The sequence below is a fragment of the Bombina bombina genome, chromosome 6 (genome assembly GCF_027579735.1).
Source record: "Bombina bombina isolate aBomBom1 chromosome 6, aBomBom1.pri, whole genome shotgun sequence".
Lineage (NCBI taxonomy): Eukaryota > Metazoa > Chordata > Amphibia > Anura > Bombinatoridae > Bombina > Bombina bombina.
The window spans coordinates 189796520-189820493 of NC_069504.1; positions in this window are offsets into that span (position 1 = coordinate 189796520).

Sequence of the window (23974 nt, forward strand, 5' to 3'; positions counted from 1 at the left end):
AGTCTCATGGAGGGGAGAGAGTTTAGACCCTCTGCTTGGAAACTATGGCCTTTAGATCTTGTAAGTCCAAAGCAGCCGACTAAGCAACTACTCCCCCACATTGAGGGATTTCACATCGAGCCCCTTGTTGGCTCAATTTCAATGGACTTAGAACAGGACAATACAGTACAGTTGCAGTTCAGCCTGAATAAGTTCATGGCTGGGATTGGATAGTTAATCTTATAACAGCATACCTCCATAGTCAAGAATCGTAATTCTGCCTCTTCTATAGTTATGTACACACATTTTATGTGTTCCAGTGTTTATTGTTGTTACCTGAATTTATGCAAAATGATACTTGATATGTTAGTGGTTGAACCTATGTATGAGAGTTAGTGTGACTGTTCTTCTGGATCCTGCTGTATAATATAGCCAGTTCGTTAGGGGTTGACTAATGATTTAGGTTGACACCTATTATAAATCTCACTTTTTACCTATAGATGGAGGATGGACAAAGACCAGTTGATATAAATGTTTTTATTACTTTTTCATGAAAATGTTGTACTGAGACTGTAATAATATATTTGGACTTTAGAGCCTTTTTTTCTTTTCTTTTCTTTATTTTTTTTTTTTTTGTACCCCTTTCAGAGCTAAGATAGTCCTGTCATGTTTATTTTGTGAATATCTGTATGACTAATACTGGGGAGTTTATTGTTTCTAAATGTCTTATATGATCTTTACATTCTATATCTAGCTATAGTATAGTCTAATATTTCAGTACAAATACCTCTGGGTACTACAGACCAATGCTAAGTGTTAATGCTCTGCTATGCCCCATGTTTTGTGCCTTATGCTCTCATCAGGAATATACTGTTTAATTGCTTTTGCATTTTCAATGTTTGGGGGGTCTACTAGTAATGCTTGCGCGGCCACAATTATATTGGTCTAGAGCTCCTAGTTTGCTTACAGTATTTGTAACATCCTATACACCCGTATACTATCACGATGCCAGTGAAAGAGAAATTGCAGGTCTATGTTAGGTCAGGCAGGACTTCTATACAGTATATTAAATTAGTTCATTTAGGGTACTTAGAGTGCTACTGCGTTGTCAGCGGCCGAGACAACGCAGTTTGGAGTTTACTCTGATCTAGTGTTAAGAATCCCTATAAAGAGTAGTCTTCTAACATGCCTTGGACTATATCTCTATATATACTAATCATTAAGCTAACCCTGATAGTCCAGATGGTGAACTGATCATAAGGCCTAATGTGATAGGATGTACAATCTGCATAAATATATTAGAAATGTATTATCATTGTATACCTGAAAATAGGTCAAGGCCCCATACTATACAGTTTTTTAGGGGTAGAGCTCATCTACACACGGTACTTTTTCTCCAGGCTACTAGATAAAAGCCCAGGACTTAACCTTTATCTATAGTAACATTACAGTGCAGATGATTGAAAAAGAATCCCATATTACTCTCTAGTCTTATAGTTATTTTACATTATTTGTTCCTCCAGGCTATTTGATAATAACTTCAACCTCTATGTCTTAAAATACTACAGTAGGGATGTTTTTCAGCTTAGAGGAAGATGCTCAGCCCTATCAATACTCCTAGTACTAGCTCATGTCCATCCCTAGCATTTCTTGTCTTAGGTTTCTAGATTGCTCCTACCTCAATGGGCTCTGCCCCCCCCCCCCATTTGTGGGGCTTACGTTTTAAGCTACGGGACACAGATCCCATTTAAAATCCCCTATAAATCATTCACAAGTCCTTTACATTAGTTATGGATGATAAACCTTTCCTTATATATGTTTCAATTACAGTCCTGATGGCCCAAAAAAGGTCATATACGTTTTATAGTTAAAAACTGAGGCCAGTTTCTATGTCCTTTGACCACATAGGAGTATTTCAATTTTAGAATTATTCTTGACTATTAGTCCTTTATTATATATTGTTTTTGAAATGTAAGATTTCATTTATGATTTTGTTAATGATCTGCCATGCTCCTCGTATCGATAGTGATGTATATGTTTCATAATTGCCTTTACAGGCTAAAGGCGTATGTTTGTGGTTGCTATGTTCCCTACTGTTATATTATTTGCCTCAATAAAAATATTAAAAAAAAAAAAAATGGCAATTTTGGTAAGAAGACAAAAAGTTAACACAAATGAGTACATTGTGAATCTTCACCTACAGACAGCAAAAATAAACTTTATAGAACAGGAGAAGTCCACACAAAAATCAAACCCATTTGTGCTACTTTTTGGTCTTTCTGATGCCTTTTGAGTCTATAACACCAAGACGCATCCTATCAAGACAAAAATACAAGTAAAGTTTTCCACAGATCATACACACACATCCATCTACACCAATATGCAAACATTCTTAGCATAGCACACTCATAAAATTAAGAGTGTTCTAATGCATTTTAGAACATCCCTGTCCCGGACATCTCTCTGAACTTACCATACATCTTCTATATTGAAACTCTCTCACAGGTAAACAACCATGCACTACCATCCATGCTGCATCTCTCTGTCTATGCACCAAACGTTTCTCATTTGCATTCTTCCACACATTTACTTTTAGCTGCATACAAATTTCCAATCAAACAAATCTGGTCTCTCTCACGTAACAAACACATTGCCATTGTACCCTCACACCAAACATCTCTAGACACACCATACAAATTATACTTCCTAATACATTTTTCTATCTTAACATAAAACCATGGACTCTCAAAACATTCAGGCCAACTATTACCTCTCACACTTAAACCAAAATTTCTTAATACACTCCCAGCTGCATACTTCACCATGCATCCCATAACATAATCTTTCATACTTAAACTAACAAACTCCCATATCTAACAAACAAAAACCTCTCAACATCAGGAAAATTATTTCCTCTGTTCTCTTTCAGACACACCACTTTCTCTCTACTCAGCTTCTCTATTCCAGAACTAAAAAAAAAAAAAAAAACTACATGCACACATTTTTCGAACATTGATAAGGTATTGGGAACTCATAACTAAAATACAGTAAAATAGGAACAATCACTGCCTTAATAACATCCTTTCAAAACCTCATTAAATTTCACACTAAGCACCTCAATCATGTCTTTCTGAACCGGCCACCCACTCAACTCTAACTCCCTCCACTCCTCAAAAGCTTATCTCAATTTACCTTAAACCCATTTGCTCTACAAAAATAATCCACATGCAGTCTTGCCCTCCTCAAACTCACCTGAGATTTGCATACAGCAGTCATGTTATCCATATATGCATATAGGGACCTTTACACCACAAATAATCTTATCTTTCCTTAAAGGCTCAGTGACACAAACAAATAAAATTGGTGATAATCTTTCCAGCCACATCCTATCAGTCAAAAAATTTGTGACAATTTTTTAATCAACAATCGATAACGAAATAGGTCGCAATTTTTCAAATTCTTTTTATCAACATTTTTATACAATAAAACTATTAAACGTTTATTATTTTTTTCAAATTATTCTCCCTCAAAACCCACTCACCAATCAAACTCCAAAACTTACAATAAAACTCCACTGGCAACCCATCACTTCCAGGGGTCTTGCACTTCTTCATACCTCTCCCAATACCATCGAATTCCTCCAAACTCATATCTTTATCAATCGTACATAAATCATCATTCTCAATTTTCACTTCCATAACATTCAAAACCTTACACAAACTGTCATCCTAATCCATATATCCATACAAATTCTCATAAAACAAAAACATGTCACACATAATCTCATCCTTCCCTTCTTTCTCAAACCCTTATTCATCCAACACACTCACCATACCTTTCTTATCACTAAACACTTTCTTAAAGAAAAACCTTGTGCATTTTTCATCTTTCTTGTATACTTTAATTCTCACCTGCATTAACATACTCTTACCATTAAAGGTTTCTCCCTGATCTGGGAATGCTACCTTCTCCTTTTGATTTTGTATTACTTTTACCTTTCTCATCCCTACATTTCTGAATCACACGCTTAGCATCCTCTAACATTCTCACACAGTCTCTTTAATTCTTTCAAATACTATAAACACCTCGGCCATCTTGCATACTCCCTCCTCCTGCTTTTAGCTTTCTTCCTTGCACTCCTAATAAAGAAAAGCTTACATTCACTATTTACCTTTTGACAGGAATCACTCACAGAATTCCACTTTCTCCTCTGTATCCATTAATACTTCCTCAAAAAACGCTCAACAATCCATTCATCCTCCAACAAACTCACATTTAACTTCCACACACTCCTTCCATACTCCACTCTCACCTTAGTACTCACTACACATACAATACATACATGATCAGTGAAAAACATCTGCTTTATACTGTACTTTTTGATATTTACATTCCTGGAAGTAAAACAAAAATAAAGTCGAGAACACAATTTACTGCTTTCACTAAAAAGTAAAACTCTCACCCAGTGTGTTTGTAGCTCTGAAGGCCTCCACTCCTTCAGACCAAACATACTAGCTAAATCATATAAATCTTTGCTAGATCTATCAAAACCCCCTCTACAACACCTTTCCTATCCCCAACCCTTAAGACACAATTAAAATCCCCAACCAAAAAAAGTAAAAACCCTCCCACCCAAAAACATACCCAACTTAGGAAAAAAAACAATCCTTTGCCCTTTATCTGCAGGAGCATAGATATTAGAATAACCTATAAACAGCCCCACGAAAAAGAAACAAAATCATAAGAATCCTTCCCATAACAATATGTTACACCCTTAATACTTAATAGTCCCACTACCTAAACAAAAAAACAAAAACAAAAAATATTTACAATATATATAAAGTAACAATGTTTTAAGGCCATCTTCTCCCACCTCTAGCTTTCTTCGTGTTTTTCTGTAAGACTTCAGCAGACTTAGGAGCAAAAACAGATCTCTCTTTTCCATCAGGACCTTTAAAAGACTTATCCTGAGGGACTAAAGTCTTTGGAGTAGAATCTTTTTACCCAGACTTTTTAGTAACAGGAGTATTCTGAAACTGCACATTTTTAGTGAAGGAAACAATTTCAAACGCAAGTAGGAAGCAGCACTTCCAGGTACAGACTCAGTATCAGAAGGGAGAGAGGAAACATAAGACATATCCTCATTCACCTCAAGACGTCTCTTTAGATGACCAGTTGTAGGACCAATTTCCATCTCACCTTCACCCTGCAAGATTCCCAGGACTTTAGGCTGCTCTGTATCTGGGATAACATACTCCGTAGAAGACAGCATGGGTCTATGGTGCTGGGGGGCAAACCCTTTAAAGGATCAGTAGATGTTTGTACAGTATCCCCCTTGGGGGCCCCTGCTTCCACAGGCATATGTAATCTCACCCTACAAGTAAAATGACAACCCTTTAAATCAGGGTGATCCGTCAAGAACACAACATTCTGATATCGTGATGCAAAGTCTTCAGTTGTAAAGAAAACATCAAAAGCACCATACTGGATACACAATATCTCCTTGTGAGGTATCCCCAACATATTTTCAGTAATCACTGACTGTACACTTAAAAATCCAAAATACTTTTTTTGCTTAGCATCCACAAAAACCCAAACAGTTGATTTTACTGTGTGATTATACTCAGCACCGGACTGGACTAGTCGGTTATCGCTCTCTGTCTGTGGCACCACTTTTGTGAATAGATGAGTACTGTATCTCGCTAAAGATTATATTTCAAAGGCTGATTTCTTCTAGTAAGTGCAACCAGTTGTTGTTATGCACGCACTGAATGTGTAATAAACTACCTTGAGTCGGAGCTGCACTGTATTTGCTTCTTTTTGTCTACTTTCAAACCAGAGAGGGAGAGTCTGTTTTTTACTAAAGCTGCGCTCAGTTGCTCTAAGGATCTTAAGCTCTACAAGCTGATAATGCAATGACTGTAGACCTCCACTTGCTTATCCTATTTGGCATCAGATGGTAACCGTATGAAGGACTTTATTTTTACTATGCTTACGCATATGATCTAACTGTTGTTTTATGCTGCTAGATGTTATGCCACTAAATGTAATGCTTATGCTGCCATAATTAATGCTTTTGGCTAATCTGTAGTTACCTTCTTTTAAATTTATAACCACCTATATATTTGGGTTTTACTTGACGATATAATATATAATTATTTTTATATAATATTCATATATTAATAGTTCTACGCCAGCCATAAATATCACCCATGTTTCTGTTTTTAGCTATAGAACAAGCTATTATGCTATTGTTCGTTCCCAGGTTGAACTCTTCTTTCTTTTTGTATCTGCGATTTATGACCCTAAGGGTGATGCGGGAATCTAGATGTGGACCCGTTGCTCAATATGCATAGAGAGATATGGCTTTACCTTACTGACGATGCTGCTACTAGTCTGAAATGTACATCTGGGTTTTTGCCATTTCTTTCATTCAAAGAAGGATTGCCTGATATTTTAAGTCCACTTTTCGCGTTCCATTGTAGTCTAGTTTTAACTTTCAACTTGTAATATGTGCAAAAAGCCGAAAAAGAGCACGGTTAGCCTACGACCATGAGCAATAACTAGCACTCCACTCGTAATCTAGCCCTTAGTTGTTTAGCATTTTTCTAGTATAATAGGTTCTTATAATCAGCAAGTATAAGAAACGACTCAGTAGTTTCTTCCAGTCTTCATTCGTCAAGTGCCATCTTTATGGCAAAAAAATCTTTATTGCTTACATCATAATTGTATTCAGAGACAGTGATTTTTTTTTTTTCTAAAAGAATGCCACTGGATGCATGTGGCCAGTCTCTGGATCTCGTTGTGAAAGAATGGCACCTGTTCCTTTGTCTTTGGCATCCACATCTACAATATACTGGAGAGCGGGATTAGGATTGGGAAGAATCAGTGCATTAGTAAATGCTTCCTTTAATCCAAGGAAGGCTTGTTCAGACTTCTCATTCCAGCATTTGATAGCAGCTTCTTAAGAAGTGAGAGATGTTAGAGGAGCAACTGGGGTTTAATATGCTCAAATAAATTTCCAGAAATACCTGTAGTTGGCAAAACCCAGAACTGTGAGCTTTGATAGATTTGGGATGAGGTCATTGATGAACTGAAGATAGCTTTGCAGGATCCATCTCAAACCCTTGTTGGTTAATAATATAGCCCAAGAATAGAATTTTTGTTTTATGAGAAATAAAGTTTTCTAATTTTGCATTGAACTGGAATTGTCTCAATAACTGTAGCACAATCTTGACCTGAGCTAAATGTTCTTTGAATGTCTTAGAGTATATCAGGATGTGATCCAGGTAAACCATCACAAATGTATTCATGAAAAATGTAATTCACAAAGACTGCCAGGTCATTGCACATGCTGAAAGTCATAAAAGAGATATTTTTAATGGCTGTAGCGTGTATTAAAAGCAGTCTTCCAATGATATCCTTACTTGATCCAAATAAGATTGTAGGCCACTCTAAGTCAAGTTTTGTAAAATACTTCCTGGAGGGCGTTAAATAATTATAATATTAGAGGAATAGGGAACCGGTCCTTGATAGGGATGTGATTCAATTCACGATAATCAATTCAGTCTAAGTCTACAATCTATACAGGGAGTGCAGAATTATTAGGCAAATGAGTATTTTGACCACATCATCCTCTTTATGCATGTTGTCTTACTCCAAGCTGTATAGGCTCGAAAGTCTACTACCAATTAAGCATATTAGGTGATGTGCATCTCTGTAATGAGAAGGGGTGTGGTCTAATGACATCAACACCCTATATCAGGTGTGCATAATTATTAGGCAACTTCCTTTCCTTTGGCAAAATGGGTCAAAAGAAGGACTTGACAGGCTCAGAAAAGTAAAACATAGTGAGATATCTTGCAGAGGGATGCAGCACTCTTAAAATTGCAAAGCTTCTGAAGCGTGATCATCGAACAATCAAGCGTTTCATTCAAAATAGTCAACAGGGTCGCAAGAAGCGTGTGGAAAAACCAAGGCGCAAAATAGCTGCCCATGAACTGAGAAAAGTCAAGCGTGCAGCTGCCAAGATGCCACTTGCCACCAGTTTGGCCATATTTCAGAGCTGCAACATCACTGGAGTGCCCAAAAGCACAAGGTGTGCAATACTCAGAGACATGGCCAAGGTATGAAAGGCTGAAAGACGACCACCACTGAACAAGACACACAAGCTGAAATGTCAAGACTGGGCCAAGAAATATCTCAAGACTGATTTTTCTAAGGTTTTATGGACTGATGAAATGAGAGTGAGTCTTGATGGGCCAGATGGATGGGACCGTGGCTGGATTGGTAAAGGGCAGAGAGCTCCAGTCCGACTCAGACACCAGCAAGGTGGAGGTGGAGTACTGGTTTGGGCTGGTATCATCAAAGATGAGCTTGTGGGGCCTTTTCGGGTTGAGGATGGAGTCAAGCTCAACTCCCAGTCCTACTGCCAGTTTCTGGAAGACACCTTCTTCAAGCAGTGGTACAGGAAGAAGTCTGTATCCTTCAAGAAAAACATGATTTTCATGCAGGACAATGCTCCATCACACGCGTCCAAGTACTCCACAGCGTGGCTGGCAAGAAAGGGTATAAAAGAAGAAAATCTAATGACATGGCCTCCTTGTTCACCTGATCTGAACCCCATTGAGAACCTGTGGTCCATCATCAAATGTGAGATTTACAAGGAGGGAAAACAGTACACCTCTCTGAACAGTGTCTGGGAGGCTGTGGTTGCTGCTGCACGCAATGTTGATGGTGAACAGATAAAAACACTGACAGAATCCATGGATGGCAGGCTTTTGAGTGTCCTTGCAAAGAAAGGTGGCTATATTGGTCACTGATTTGTTTTTGTTTTGTTTTTGAATGTCAGAAATGTATATTTGTGAATGTTGAGATGTTATATTGGTTTCACTGGTAAAAATAAATAATTGAAATGGGTATATATTTTTTTGTTTGTTAAGTTGCCTAATAATTATGCACAGTAATAGTCACCTGCACACACAGATATCCCCCTAAAATAGCTATAACTAAAAATAAACTAAAAACTACTTCCAAAACTATTCAGCTTTGATATTAATGAGTTTTTTGGGTTCATTGAGAACATGGTTGTTGTTCAATAATAAAATGAATCCTCAAAAATACAACTTGCCTAATAATTCTGCACTCCCTGTATTTTCAACAAAGAAGAGAAGAACCCAGCACCTGCCAGAGAGGTAGATGGTAATTTTAAACCAAATTTGAGATTATCTTGAATGTACTTCTCTAAGGACTGAGTTTCCAGTTGAGCAATAGAGAGAAAAAGTCATTCAGAATGGGTGTACCAGGTACTAATTCAATACTGCAATCATAAGGTTGATGCAGAGGCAATGTTTCTGCTTGTTTTATTTTAAAAGACATCAGAGAACTCCAGGTATTCACAGGGTAAAATTAAGTCTGAAGAAATTGGAGTGAGACTCTAGTAGTATATTGCATACTTTACATTTTACTTCAGGTCTTAATTCACACTAAATATTGTAGTGCAGTTTTGGCTCTCCCTCGAACATAACCTATAACTTTCAACTTGTATCATTAGCACAAGTTAGCAAGCATGCCCATTGAAAGTATAGGTTGCGCTCGAATGAAGTCGGCCACGCCAACCCTTCTCTGGTAAACGCACTTTACCATTGACTTCTTCTAAAACACATTTCAAAGCAGTAGATAGCAATAGTTATTTACACTTCAGTAGCAACCACTACCTACCTTGGAAAACCCATGTGCCTTATGGGCAATTTTGGAGATTACGTAGGAATTGCAGCTCCCTTGCGGATTATGACTTACAAAGTGCAACTATCATCACAAGATTCCTTGATAAAGGTTATCCTACCGATATTGTCCATAATAGTTATCTAAGAGCTAGATCATTAGATAGGAATATCATTAAATATAAACCAAAAAATAATAATAATAAAAATAACAAACAGGATACATCTTCTTCCATGTTTATTACGAGATATACTTCTAATCATAAGAAAATACAAAATATTCTGCAAAAACATTGGCATTTACTTTTGAAAGACCCTATCCTAAAGGGCCTAATAGGGGAAAGACCAAAGTGTGTTTTTAAAGGGCTCCGACCCTAAAAAACAAATTAGCACTGAGTAAGATAGTGGTTAGTAAAAATAACAAAAAGAAAAAAAGAACAAACTTAAGACATAAGGTAAATTCCTCTAGCAATGTTCCTGCATTTCTATCTGCTAAGGGTTGCTTTAAATGTAACAAAAAGAAGTGCAACAAGTGTACATATGTGACCCATAGACAAACCAATTTCCAATCTAACCAAACACAAACTATTTTTTCCATCAAGACATGTATGGATTGTTCCTCTATATTCGTAGTGTACTTATCAACATGTATTTGTGGGGTCCAATATGTGGGGCGCACTTGTTGCATCATTAGAACCAGATGGAATGAACATCTTTATGACATGAAAAAACAATTAAAACCACATAGTGTAGCTGCTCATTGTCGTGGACACCACAAAGGTGATATAAATATGATTTCTATTACTCCTATTGAACATATATTACACTCTCCCTGCTATAATTGTTACAATAGATTGAGACAGAGAGAAACCCTCTGGATCTATAAGTTACAAACCCTAAGCCCAGTAGGTCTCAATATGAATATGGATCTTGCTGTGTTTTATTAACATTCTAATATTTGATACTGTACAATTTTACACTTGAGATTGTATGGTTTTGATATGATCCCACAGCTTTGATTTTTTTGCATTTTATCTGCATTTTTTCTAATCTTTGATATTATATCTTCTCAAACTCTACTAGAATTTTCTATCACTCACATTTATACATTTTTATACATTTTCACATATATGTGTTTTTCCAATGCATCAGGACAAATTGATCCTTTATATATAAGCTCACATTTCTTCCTTTATCTAATAGGATACACATTTTTCACTAACACTCCCCCACCATTATATTGATATTTTTACCAACCTATTATATATATTTTTATCAACCACTTATATCACTTTCAATATTCACATTTCACACACTCAAGAATACGATTCACCATTTTTCAGGTTCACAAACACTCATTTAAATCCTAGTGCTCCTTAGATATCAACACGCCAATCAACACTCTTACCCTTACATATCACGTACTACACATGATCAGATTTCACATAAATGTTTATTCCAGTTTCCCTCTCTTTGTTCACCTTCCTTTTTTCCATTCAGTTCGATTAGCCTACACAGTCTTTAAACACTCCTTATCACAATAATAATATACCCACATAATATATACACATACCATTCATCTAATGGGATTATCTAGAGGTAAGATTTTCTTACCCATCTTTCGGTGCTGCTGTTTTCCAATTTCATTAGCTGTGTGATTGTATCAAATCATATTATATATGAACATTGTTTTTCTATGTATCAATTTTTTTCCATGTATCAATTTTTTTCCATGTATCAATTTTTTTCCTATTAATTATTGGTCTTTTTATATGACTTCTATTATCAATTCTTATAATATTTTTTAATGTTCTTATTCCTATACTATGTATTCATTGTATTATTGGATTGTACTAAATTGTGATTGAGACAGTTCCTGTGATCAAACTGTTAGACTGAAAATAGCATTATTATCGCATTACAATTTCACCTGTCACTTTGATTGGTGGGCGTAACTTACTTTGTTGTGGATATATACCTGTGTTTTAGAATTCATTGTTAGCCTGATGAAATTGTGGTTAATCCACTGAGAAACGCGTGGCTTTTTAAATAATTTGTTTTTACTTTGGAACGGTAGCTTTTCCTGTGTACCTTTGTGTACAACCTTGCACTTCTCTGCGCATCCAGTCACATTTTTGAGCCCACATTTGCTGTTTTCCTAAACTGGGAATGTGACTTCTTTGCTAACCACCTGTGCTCTCAGATGGATTCTGAGCTGATTACCTTACCGAGGATCCTAAGAAAGCACTGACACTGTTTGGCTCCTTTTGTCAGCATCACTGAATCCACACGCTGTCCTTTTCAGCCAGATTACAACTGCCAGTGATTGTCTCGCTGGGGGGACCGGTTTTCCCATAGCTCGCGCCACACGCACTACTGGTGGTGCCTGTTAACATGTGAGTTGCCACTTGTCTTCATTTGAAATTTCCAACTCTATATGAACATACTCACCCTATGAAGCACCTTCATTTTCTCTTTTGCATTTTGTTACCTAATCTAAAAGCCCTATAAAAATAAAAAAACGCCCCAAAATAAAAAAAACCCTAGCCTACAATAAACTACCAATAGCCCTTAAAAGGGCCTTCTCTTCAGCTGATGTCAAAGGTCTATCGAAGACATTCACAACAATATGTGACTGAGCCTTTAATCCTTACACCTGCTGTGAGAAGCTTATCTAGGAAGTAAATTTTGTATAGGGTGAGCCAAAGTAGAAAATTGGTGTATCAGGGTGGTGATATTTGCCATCTCCGCTGTTTTCACTGTGGCTTGGTTACTATATAAAGTAGTTATCTGGTTTTATTGCTGAGACCATGTCCACAAAATATGTATTTCAGGCTTTGAAGCTCAGCTTCAAGTAGACAGCAGCAGGTACAGGCAGGCTTGGGAAAGTCAATAAATTAGCTGGAAATCAAGCCAAAGTTCAGCATCAAATTAGCAGTCAGGAACCGGTTCCCACAGCAAAAGGGAAAATCAGCAAAGTTAGAATAATCAGAACACAGTTTCAGGGGTTTAGTCAAGTAAGCAGTCTACAATTCAAGGTACAGTACATGCATGGGTTAGATAAGAGACATAAGCCAGGAAACATGCCAGAATCAAGACCAAAAGGGCAGTCCGGAAACAGCAATGCTAGGAACTCTATGAGAATAGCAAAGTACTGAATAGGAATCAACACTTGCCCATCAGTCTCTGCACCAAAACCACAACTAAAGGGAATACTTCCATCAAGGCAAATGTAAATATTGATATCCTAGTTCACTCACAGTCTATTCAATGACAAGGAAAGTCAGCATACCTTGCTCTGCTTGTCATGCTAATTCAAAGATCATTTAGCAAGCCCTGGACAACCTCCACAGCTGCCTGGACTTAGCATGCCCATGGCACACAGCTCCGGCCATCCGGGTAAGCATCACATGGACCTTACGTCTCTGGACTTGTGCAAAGCAATTAATGAGAAGAGACTTGACAAGTTAAGTGCTGTTACTAAAAGTTAGTCCTTTGTTGTCATGACTGTCATTGCTGAAACTGGATTCAAATTGCAGGAACATCTCAATATTGAGCAGACCTAGTTCCCAAGTGACTATTACCTATTTTCGTGTTTGATAGATAGCTTGCAAGGAATAAGTTTTGTGAGCAACGTTGAAGTGATGGCAGCTGTTTTTGAATGAAAGGATAATCATGAGCAAAATATTTCTTAATGCATAAAACATTGTTTGCTGATAAGTGTAAGGTGAAGGCAGATTACATTGAAAAAAATATTTCAAGGGTGTAAAGTATTTTCACTGATAGAATTAGTATTGTTGACATAGCTTTATAAGCTTGGAAAGTAAAGTTATCTAAGTTTTCACATTTTTTTACCCTAAATTCTTTGGGCTAGATAACAAGCACAATTGCACTTTACGCCCTTACCGTGATCTCAGAGCTGTGGTAAACTGTTTTCCAAAACAAAAAGTTGCACAAAACACATCAAACATACATTACAATGTACAGGTCTAGGTGCAAGAACCATAGGGAAAATTACAAAACAAATTAATACAACACACAGAGAAAGTCCTGTACTCACTTACAAGCTCTCAGCTAAGATTAAAAGCAAAAATGGAAGGGTTAGTTACCGCATTTGGCCAAATGGGACAAGCCCAGGTACCACGTCAAGGTCCCTTCCAAAACCTGGGACCCTAAAACAGCCACACAATGCAAGCTCTCAATCCAACAAACTGGGAACTTTCTCTGTTTGTTGTATTAATTTGTTTTTTAATTTTCCCTATGGTTCTTGTACCCAGAACTGTCTGGGGTTAACTGCCTATGACTCTGGGGACAGAACAGCTTCATGTGAGTGCCAGTGAGCACCCAGGGCTGAGCATGTTGCAGGGTCATTATATGTGTACCCAGTCCAGTCTGAGAGTGCAGTCCCCTTCTGTGTTTTGTATGTCTAGGGTGATTACATAAGGGTATGTCTAGGGTAAGAGGTAGAAATTCAATACACAAGCAACCACTTGCTACAAGCGCTGAGCTTATAAAGATTACTTTAGACAAACACCTATAATGAAAGAAGGCTTTTAACATTAAAGGGATAGTCTACACCAGAATTGTTATTGATTAAAAAGATAGATAAAAAGTCAGGATTCAATAGCAAGTAAACCTTTTTTTATTTTACCATACACGTTCCCTCATATATGTCTGCATTCTGAGCTTTGTTTGAGTAGAAGTAAGATGAAAACAGTATATTTAAAGCTTCTTTTGTAGGAATATTTTCTGAGGAAGATGATATGGTACTAGTATTCCTCCTATTGATCAGTTTAATGCAAAATATTCCTGCTAAATAGATGTTCTGGTTTACAAAGTACAAATTTAGTGGACAGAGACTGTAGTAGGAAGTATTGTTACATATTTGAAGTTCCTAGTATAGATAAATTCTCTGAGGAATTTTTTACAGAAGAAGCAATAAAACCATGGCTAGATCAATTATATCTTCTCCTAGACAGCTTTTATCTAAATCTGAAGACCTGTGAGGGTTTGAATAAAAAAACAAACTTGATTTTGTTGGTCCATTAACATTTATCACAATTTACTAAAGGAACATTCTCTGTAGTACCACTACGGCAACAACCCTTTTTCTGTTCTCATAGAAAGTCAACTGTGAAGATACTGTATATCAGTGAAACCACGGTCTTCATTGCTAGATAATCTCCTATATGTCTTATTTATAACAGCAGAATTTTTAGAATGTGATGTAATTCTGTGAATGATGTACATATTGCATGACTAATTTCCATTTTGATATTGTTTGGATCCTTTGATTTCCATTGTCCTTGTGTATGGTGGCTATTATGTGTCTTTCACTTTATTGGTTAATGTGAACAGTAGAATTAGATTCAGATCTGAATAAGAGTAACATTTTAATTTAATAAGTAAAAAAATAAATAAAAATCTACTGTTAGCTAGCATGTTGCTGTTTGATAGGTAAAAGTTAAAAAATGTTTTAATGATGTTTGAAGGTGGAATCTAACCACAATTGATAAATCACTTTTGCCATTTTCTATTTATTTTTATTTGGTTATAGCTGATAGGATGTGGTTCTATAAAGTTATGATTAAGTAGTTTAATCCTATAGGGCTAGATAAAGCAGGGTGCATTATTCTTAGTGTGACCCTCTGCTAACAATAATGGACAATCTTGTATTATGAGTGGATGATAACAATAGGTTTACCAGAGACTCTTAACGTGACAGACATTTATTTAGCGTTACCTTCACTTGAAAAGATAGCTCAGAGTGTGCTATCATCACTTATGTTACAAGTGGTGAGTTAAGTGTTGCACTTGAGTGTAATACAAAATTACATTAGAAAATTAAGCTCTTTTGAAGACCGGAAGTAAAGTGTTAATGCTTGATTATATGCATAACAAAACACATGTGTAATATAATAAAATAAATTATTTCACTCATATTTATAGATGTTCAGCTATACAGTTCCTATGTAGCAAGCCTGTCCACATTTTATTGCAAATTATGTGGTGGATTTTTTCCCCATATTTACTATAAATGCTTGTCAAATGAGTCCGGGGTGGTTTTTAACTGCCAACTCTAAGCTGGCAGTTAGGGTTTATGTAGCGGTTGTTTAAACAACTGCTTCCTAAATATCAGTTGCAGGCTGAAATGATCGAGCCTTCAACCAATCAGGCCATTTGCATAAAGATCATGAAATGTAAAATAAAAGTGCTGGACTAGGAATGACCCAAAGGTGTATATGTACAGTGCCCTCCACTAATATTGGCACCCTTGGTAAATATGAGCAAAGAAGGCTGTGAAAAATTGTCTTTATTGTTTAACCTTTTAATCTTTTGTTAAAACCCCCCCACAAAATACTCTGCTCTCATAGATATAAATTGCAAACACAACACAGGTTTATCAAAATAAAAAAAAATGTTAAATATATGTGTGGCACAATTATTGACTCCCTTTTAGTCAATACTTTGTGCTACCTTGATTTGCCAAGATAACAGCTCTGAATCTTCTCCTATAAAGCCAGATGAGGTTGGAGAATACATGGCAAGGGATCTAAGACCATTCCTCCATACAGAATCTCTTCAAATCCTTTACATTTTGAGGTTGATGCTGGTGGACTCTGCTTTTCAATTCACCCCACAGGTTTTCTATGGAGTTCAAGTCAGGGGACTGGGATGGCTATGGCAGGACCTTTGATTTTGTAGTCAATAAACAATTTTTGTGTTGATTTTGATGTATGTTTTGGATCATTGTCCTGCTGGAAGATCCAACCATGGTCCATTTTAAGCTTTCTGACAGAGGCAGTCAGGTGTTCCTTTAATATCTTTTGATATTTGTTAGAGTCCATGATGCCATGCCAAGTGTCCAGGTCCTCTGGCAGAAAAACAGCCCCAAAATATTAAAGAGCCACCACCATATTTAAACATGGTCATGCGGTACTTTTCATATGGCTACCTGTAAAACAATGAATACAATTTTTCACAGCCTTCTTTGCTCATATTTACCAAGGGTGCTAATATTAGTGGAGGGCACTGTATGTGTATGTATTTGTATGTGTCTGTGTATATGTGTGTACATATGTATGTGAATGTATGTTTGTATGTATATGTTTGTATGTGTGGAGTGTTTTAAATATATATTTCAATAGAGCATCGTAGTTTAAGAGTATGAGAAGAACTCCACTATTTGACCTTCGACTTAGCACACCTTATGCTTATAGTGTCCGAGCAATTGCTAACATAAGTTTTTCAGCATGCCACCATAAAAGTCTATTATGTAAGGGATTTATTGCACCCCCACTATCCAACATCCACATTTTAGTGTGCCTTATTATTTATTTATTTTTTAAACTTTCTTTATTTCCAACACTTGTTACAGTAAAAGAGAAAAGAAAAATAGAAATTTCACAACATGTAACATACAATATAATAACATAATGCGTTCACTACAACAGCATTGGAGTTTTAATTTTATCATATTCCTTTGATCTCCTACTTTTACCTCTTTCACCCTCCTCTCCCTCAGCTTTGGAGAGGATACTAAAGGATTCCTGTTCTAACCAAAGTTCTTTCTTCGGACTATATTCTTTCTATGTACTCATATTTCAGGCTTGTTTTGTGACAGAGTGGCTGTGTTTAAGATTTGAAGATTGGATACCATTGTGTCCAGGAAGTCAGCTGTTGCTGAGATAGGTACTCAATATTCTTTTTGTCTCGAGGAGATGTGTGGGGAATATCCATCTATTGGATCGTCTCGGGCATGTGTTTGTGTCTATCGTTATGGATACTGGAGCATGGTCTGAATAGGTTATAGGGTTAATTTTGATCCCCTTAATGCAGGAGCAAAGCGTCATCGAGACCAATAAAAAGTCTATACGAGATAATGTGGTTTTGGAAGGGTGTAAACATGTATAGTCCCTAGCCTCCGGGTTTCTCACCCTCCATACATCAGTCAGGGATAGAGTATTTTTGAATTTTTTTAGAATTAATGTCTCCTTTTAGATCCTGCTCAAATATGAGTCTTTGAGGTATTGCTATCCAGGTTGCGGAATCTGTCTGCAGGTGTGTGAGGAGCTATATTGTAATCCCCTCCTGAAATTATTGGGAGATCTGAGAACTGCATAAGGCTATTCTGTAGCTGAATAAAAAAAATCTTTATTTTTGGTGTGTGGACCATAAACCCCACACAATACCAATTGGAGAGCTCCAGTCTGTATTTTGGCAATCAAGTATCTGTCCTCTGTATCAGCCACTGTTTGTAGTATTTTGTAGTCTAGACTTTTCCTTATAAGTAAAGCTACCCCTCTCGCTCTCTTTCTTTCATATGGAGTATATATCACCTCCCCTACCCAGCTCTGTTTGAGTTTCTGGTGCTCTAAGTTTGTGAGGTGTGTCTCTTCTAAGATTGCTATATATACATTCTTTATATTAAGTTGTCTCAGGATTGCCTTTCTTTTTATTGGGGACATTATCCCACCTACATTCCAGGTGGTCAGTTTCATCTTACTGTAATAAGATAGTCTGGCCTGTGCACAATACTTCAACCAGGAGAACCTCTGTGTAGATTATGTTATGTGCGATAGACGGAGCTAGCAAAGTTATATAGTACTTACTTTTGTGCAGAGGTCCAACAGGACTTTCTGTTTGAAGCTGTTCTATCTTCGGTAGGAACAAGGCAGAGATCTGCGATACAATTGGATGAGTGTCCATGAGGTTATAATCTGTTGATACGGTGGGGTAGGTTGCATATCTCCTTGATTGTTTTTCTTTAATCTGTTCGACATAGTGGCTGTTTGGTATACGAATCGTAATATTTTTGCATACAGAAGTGTGGATTTCAGAGTTCTTTTAGTGGATGAATACAAACGTCTCAAATAAAGCGAGATGATCCAGGATTGGTAAGGCAGTGGCCAAATATGCAGCTCTCCTACTCATTTCTGCTGTCTAGAAGGGATTATTTTCCACCCTTTTGTTTTGTAAGTCAGAGAGCGAGATTTAGCATCTCAGATCTTAGCGTAGTTCGTTGAGCTACTAGGCTATGTATATAGAGGATATTTATTCCATACAGTCAAGTTTTATTCTGCGGTGGGTGAGCAGGGGGGGGGGTGAGCCTGTGTCTTCTAGTCTTGCATGTCTCTCTCAAGGGGTTTCACCAATAAAAGAAACTTAGGGATGGCAGTGTGTGAATCTGATTCTGGTTTATGTCTGTCAGATAAGGAATTGCCCCCTCTTGAGCTCTGACTTCCTGTTTTAGATAAAGCAGTGATGTGTTACTGTTCTATCTATCTAGTCTGTTTTTATCAGTTTAAACTTCTTCTTGTCCTAGGAGCTCTTTGAGACTCCAGCTTGGGCCTGCAAGGGTTAATCAAACTGTCTCTGTAGTAGAAGATTAACCTGTAGGACCAGATTATTTATAAGGCCAGATAGTGTGTGTAATCACCCAGGTTCTCTAAGCTTAGATGTCTTGAGGACCTTCACTTTAAAACTGCTTTACTGTGGCATGATGTTCCTGCCTGCTATATGTGAGTTGTCCGTGCCAGGGTGATTAGGATAATGTCTCTGTTCCCACTGTCTCGTAACACTCAAGGGGATATACAGCCACCAACCTGTAACAGCAGCTTTGGTCAGAGTATGTTTCTTTACTGTTTTGTATACTGCGTGTGGGGTACTTTTATTGCAAGTGACCGCAAGATGTCAAGATGGCGGTTTCCCGCCAAGTGCACCACTCACCCTCCTCTCCGCAGTGTAGTATGATCTGTCATCAGGCTACCGGGGTTTGTTGTTTCCCTTATAATCAGATCCCTAGATTAAAGCCTTTTTGATGTTTGTGAGGCTGCAGCTGCAACCTTCCACTTTTCTTTCTTCCTTGCGACCGTGTCAGCGGGGAATCGATTGTATAATTCCTTGCTCAGCTGAGTCCAGACAGGTGAGTTGCTGTCCTGCCAAGGATTTGAGCTTTGGCTTAGGTGTATTTTGGTCAGGTTTAGGTAGGTTCGGGAGATATTATCTCCGGTGCTCCGTTTCCTGCTTCTACTCTCTAAACCCGCCCACCGGAAGTCCAGTGTGCCTTAGATTTTTCCTTGAGTGCTAATATATTACTTTTAACTTGTAGTATGTGTGCAAAAATAAAAGTGTTTGTTATTTAACTTGATCAATGTTATATTATTATGGTATAATATTTTAGTGCTTTTTAACCCATACTATTTAGATATGTTTAGCTGTGAATAGAAATGTTTAAAAGAAGACAATCTTGAGTACTTATGTTTACTTTTGTGATTTTAATTAGCCACAAGACTATTTAATACTTTCAAACATGATTGAAAATAATACAGTTAACAATGTATGTGTAAGGGTGTTGAAGTAATACCCATTACAAACAAAAACATATTTCCTTTACACAGCCACAGCCACCACAGGTTAAACTAGAGAAAGTACTGGGTATTAAATAAAATTGTTTTGGTCAAGTGCTGGCCCCTGTATTTCATATAAACTGTTTGTGACTGTCCGAGCTAAGAGCAGCAGCACCACTACACTAAGCATGTTTGACACAGCCTGCTGGATCAAGTAGATATCAGAGAGGTGTCTTTTCTCTGTGGCGCAAAACATCCTTTTACCTCCCCATTGCGCAGCATAGTACTGCGCCTCTGCATTTAGACCACTCATCCAGTGAAAATATATAGAAAGCCTGACTGCAGGAGTATTTTATGTTGGAGGGAGAACCCCTGGGTGATGGTGTCTGCCGAAATATAGCTTACCCCTGAAATTTTGGGACAGTACAAAATTTGCACACTCTGAATCTGCTGATAATAGCCTGGGTGGATATACTGTTACAGTAGAGGGTCTATTGTGCTTATATAACTGTCTAGCTTGTACCTCAGAACAGGACATCAATAAATTGCCACTGACTGGAGGTTTTAGGCTGCACACATCAGGAGTTCTTGAGGTACTTTTACTCTTGGTCACATAAGCCCTTGCTTCTACAAGCTACAGAATAAAGGTTGCAGCTTTGGGTAGACCTGGACACTAAGATTTAATTTATATGTCCCCCTATCATTTGAGCTGTGTGTCTTCTCTCTTCAGCTATCTCATCAATCATCTTTTTAAGAATACACTGTGCAAGGAAATATCATAACTAACTGCAGAGGGCCTGACATTTTGGGAATCATCTGGAGACTGGTCAGCACTTCTCCCTCCATTTCCTGCTGACCTGGTGCCAGCAGGTCATATGCATGCTCCTTTTCCCATCTTGGTCCAGTGTGGGCATATGCCTCGAAGGGAAGTGTTGTGAATCATAGCAGTTCCTATTACGTAAGAGCCGAAGTCCGCTTTCCAGAGTGCATGTGACCCTATGTAGGGGCAGACGCCTCCTTTCCCTTCTACCCATTCTCCACAAAACCTGTCAAGATATTCTGATATGCTGATGTAGGCACCTTAGTCTCTCCCCCCTTGTTTCAGTGCCGCTATTTCAACCACCCCACTGTCCAGACCTTAAAGCAGTGCTAAGCACGGAGGAACTGAAGTACTCTTTACTTTCAGCTTCCCTAGCCTGGGGTAGTATATATATGGTAACATGTCACAACAAGCTAGAAGAAAGAATAAGCAAATCTTGGGAGAAAAAAATACGGTTATGGATCACTTCCAGCCATTGAGAGATCAAGAATTTGTCAGATCTGAGGATGAAGATTCCCAATCTTCTGATTTTAGGGAGGAACGCCTAGATACAAGAACTTCCCAGTTGTCAATCCCTGGGAGGGGTTCAGGAGATCCATTTGCTCTTACCTTCAATACTATCCAACAGTTATTTAATAAGCAAAACCAAAATCTCACCAAGAGGTTTGACAAATTATAAAGATCTTTTGAGGATGTAAGAAGGGATATCTCCTCTGTAAATGAGCATACAGACATTATTAAGAGGAAGCAAGAAGATTTGATGGTAGAGTACGCCAACTGGGTTAGTTATACTTAGGCGCTAGCAGACCAAGTCTCGTCACTGGAAGCCAAAGTGGCAGACCTGGAGGACTGCTCCCGCTGGAACAATGTTCAAATTCGGGGGATACCGGAGGAGGTGCCCCCAAAAGATATAGAGAAATATGCACAAACCCTTTTTCAGACAATCTTGGGCCCACAGACAGGAGATGCAAGTAGGATAGATCATATCCACAGAGTTGCAAAGCCTAGGAACCTCCCTCAGGACAACCCAAGGGACACAGTGGCTCGGCTACATTACTATACGTACAAGGAGAAGATGATGAAAACCATGATATGATCCCCTGATCTGCCTGGTCAGTACATGGGGATAGCCTTGTTTCTAGATCTCTCATCCCATACATTACAACAGCGAAGAACCTTTACTGAGATAACAGCAATTTTTTTAGACAGCACCAGGTCAAATATAGGTGGGGTTTTCCAACTAAATTGATTGTGACCAAGAATGGAGAACAACATGTTATTCTTACACCTCCTCAACAACAGACAGTCCAGAATGAGCTGAGGACCGTAGCCCTGCCCTGATTGGAGGCCAGCAAGTCCAAGCCTGGCTGTGTGACCTAGATTGGGTCTCTAAAGGACGCTATTCCTTTTCTCTCAAAGATAACTTTTCCATTTGCTGGTATTTCGGATCTGACTGATGGGTCTCAGATACTCAACATGTTTTTCAGATAGGGAGGGGCGCATCCCACCTGAGTTAAAGGGACACTGAACCCAAATTTTTTCTTTTGTGATTCAGATAGAGCATGACATTTTAAGCAACTTTCTAATTTACTCCTATTATCAAATTTTCTTCATTCTCTTGGTATCTTTATTTGAAATGCAAGAATGTAATTTTAGATGCTGGCCCATTTTTTGCAAGCAACCTGGGTTGTCCTTGCTGATTATTGGATATATTCATCCACCAATAAAAAAGTGCTGTCCAGAGTCTGAACCAAAAAAAGCTTAGATGCCTTCTTTTTCAAATAAAGATAGCAAGAAAACGAAACAAAATTATAATAGGAAGAAATTAGAAAGTTGCTTAAAATTGCATGCTCTATCGGAATCACAAAAGAAAATATTTGGGTTCAGTGTCCCTTTAATGTTAATATTGTTAATGCTGTTAATGCTGTTTAAATATTCAAAGTATAATACTATTTATATGTATGCTCCTATGTTTACATGTTTTCCCGGGGCCTTGGGTCAACCTGGGAGCTAATTGGTAAAGTGGATTACTCTTGTTGTGCTGTACTTAGGCATTTAGGTGAGGTTCATGTTTATTTATAGACTTATGTGCTCTTAGAACCTTTTGTGTTAATACACCTAATCTGTTAATATTTTTTACAATGCATATCTTGGAAACCCCTTTATGATTGCTAGCTCCCTGTATCTAAAATTTACAGATGACGCGAATGTGCTGGAAGCAAAGGAGAGAATGGCTGCAGGGTGGTGGTGGCAAACACATCCCAACCTTAATGTATTATTAAAGGATCAACCAAGAAGTGAAAAAGATGCAGGGGGTTTGAGCGGGGTGGGACTGTTTTCCTGGGATGTGTTGGTATTTTACATGTTTTCTCAGTTTTTGGTTAATATAGGGGCGTGTCCTTGGCTGGGTCGGGTGGGCCTCCTGGTGACCGGTGAGAGACCTCTTATGGAACATTACTGTGCGTATGTGGCCTTGGGGGGGTGGGGGCCCCTGCCACCCCTTGTTGGCATGGAATAATAGATTACAGGCCAGGCTGTGCTGGGGGAGTCTCCTGGGGCGGGTGGGGGCACATCCATTATGATAAGTGGGGTGTTTTTTACTTTACAATGGTTAAATAACACAGATATATGTATCCTCTGTGTCTTATAACTTATGGTGTGGGTTGTATATGTAAACCATATTTCACTGTCTTAAATTTGCACTGACGGGGGGAGAGTTGTTATTATTGTTTTGTAAAGTACTCCCCCACATTTAGACTCTTTGTGGATAGGGGTAGTTTCCACCCTCCGCAAACCTAGGCAGAGTTAGGCAGTCTCTGCCCTACCTCAAATACTACCTACTCTACTCTTTCTTTTCTTCTTTTACTTTAATTCTCATCCTTTATTCTCTTTTTCACCCCCTCTTAATTCTATCCTGACCTCTTCCTATTTACCCTCCCCTCCTTTTTTTTTTCTTTTTTCTTGGCACAATCAGACAGCAATGAAGCTCTGTATTTTGACTGTAAAGGGTTTGAATTCTCCTACCAGAAGGAGTCTTCTCTTGAAATATTTAGCCATCCATAAGGTTGACATTGCTTACTTGCAAGAGACACACTGGACTAGTG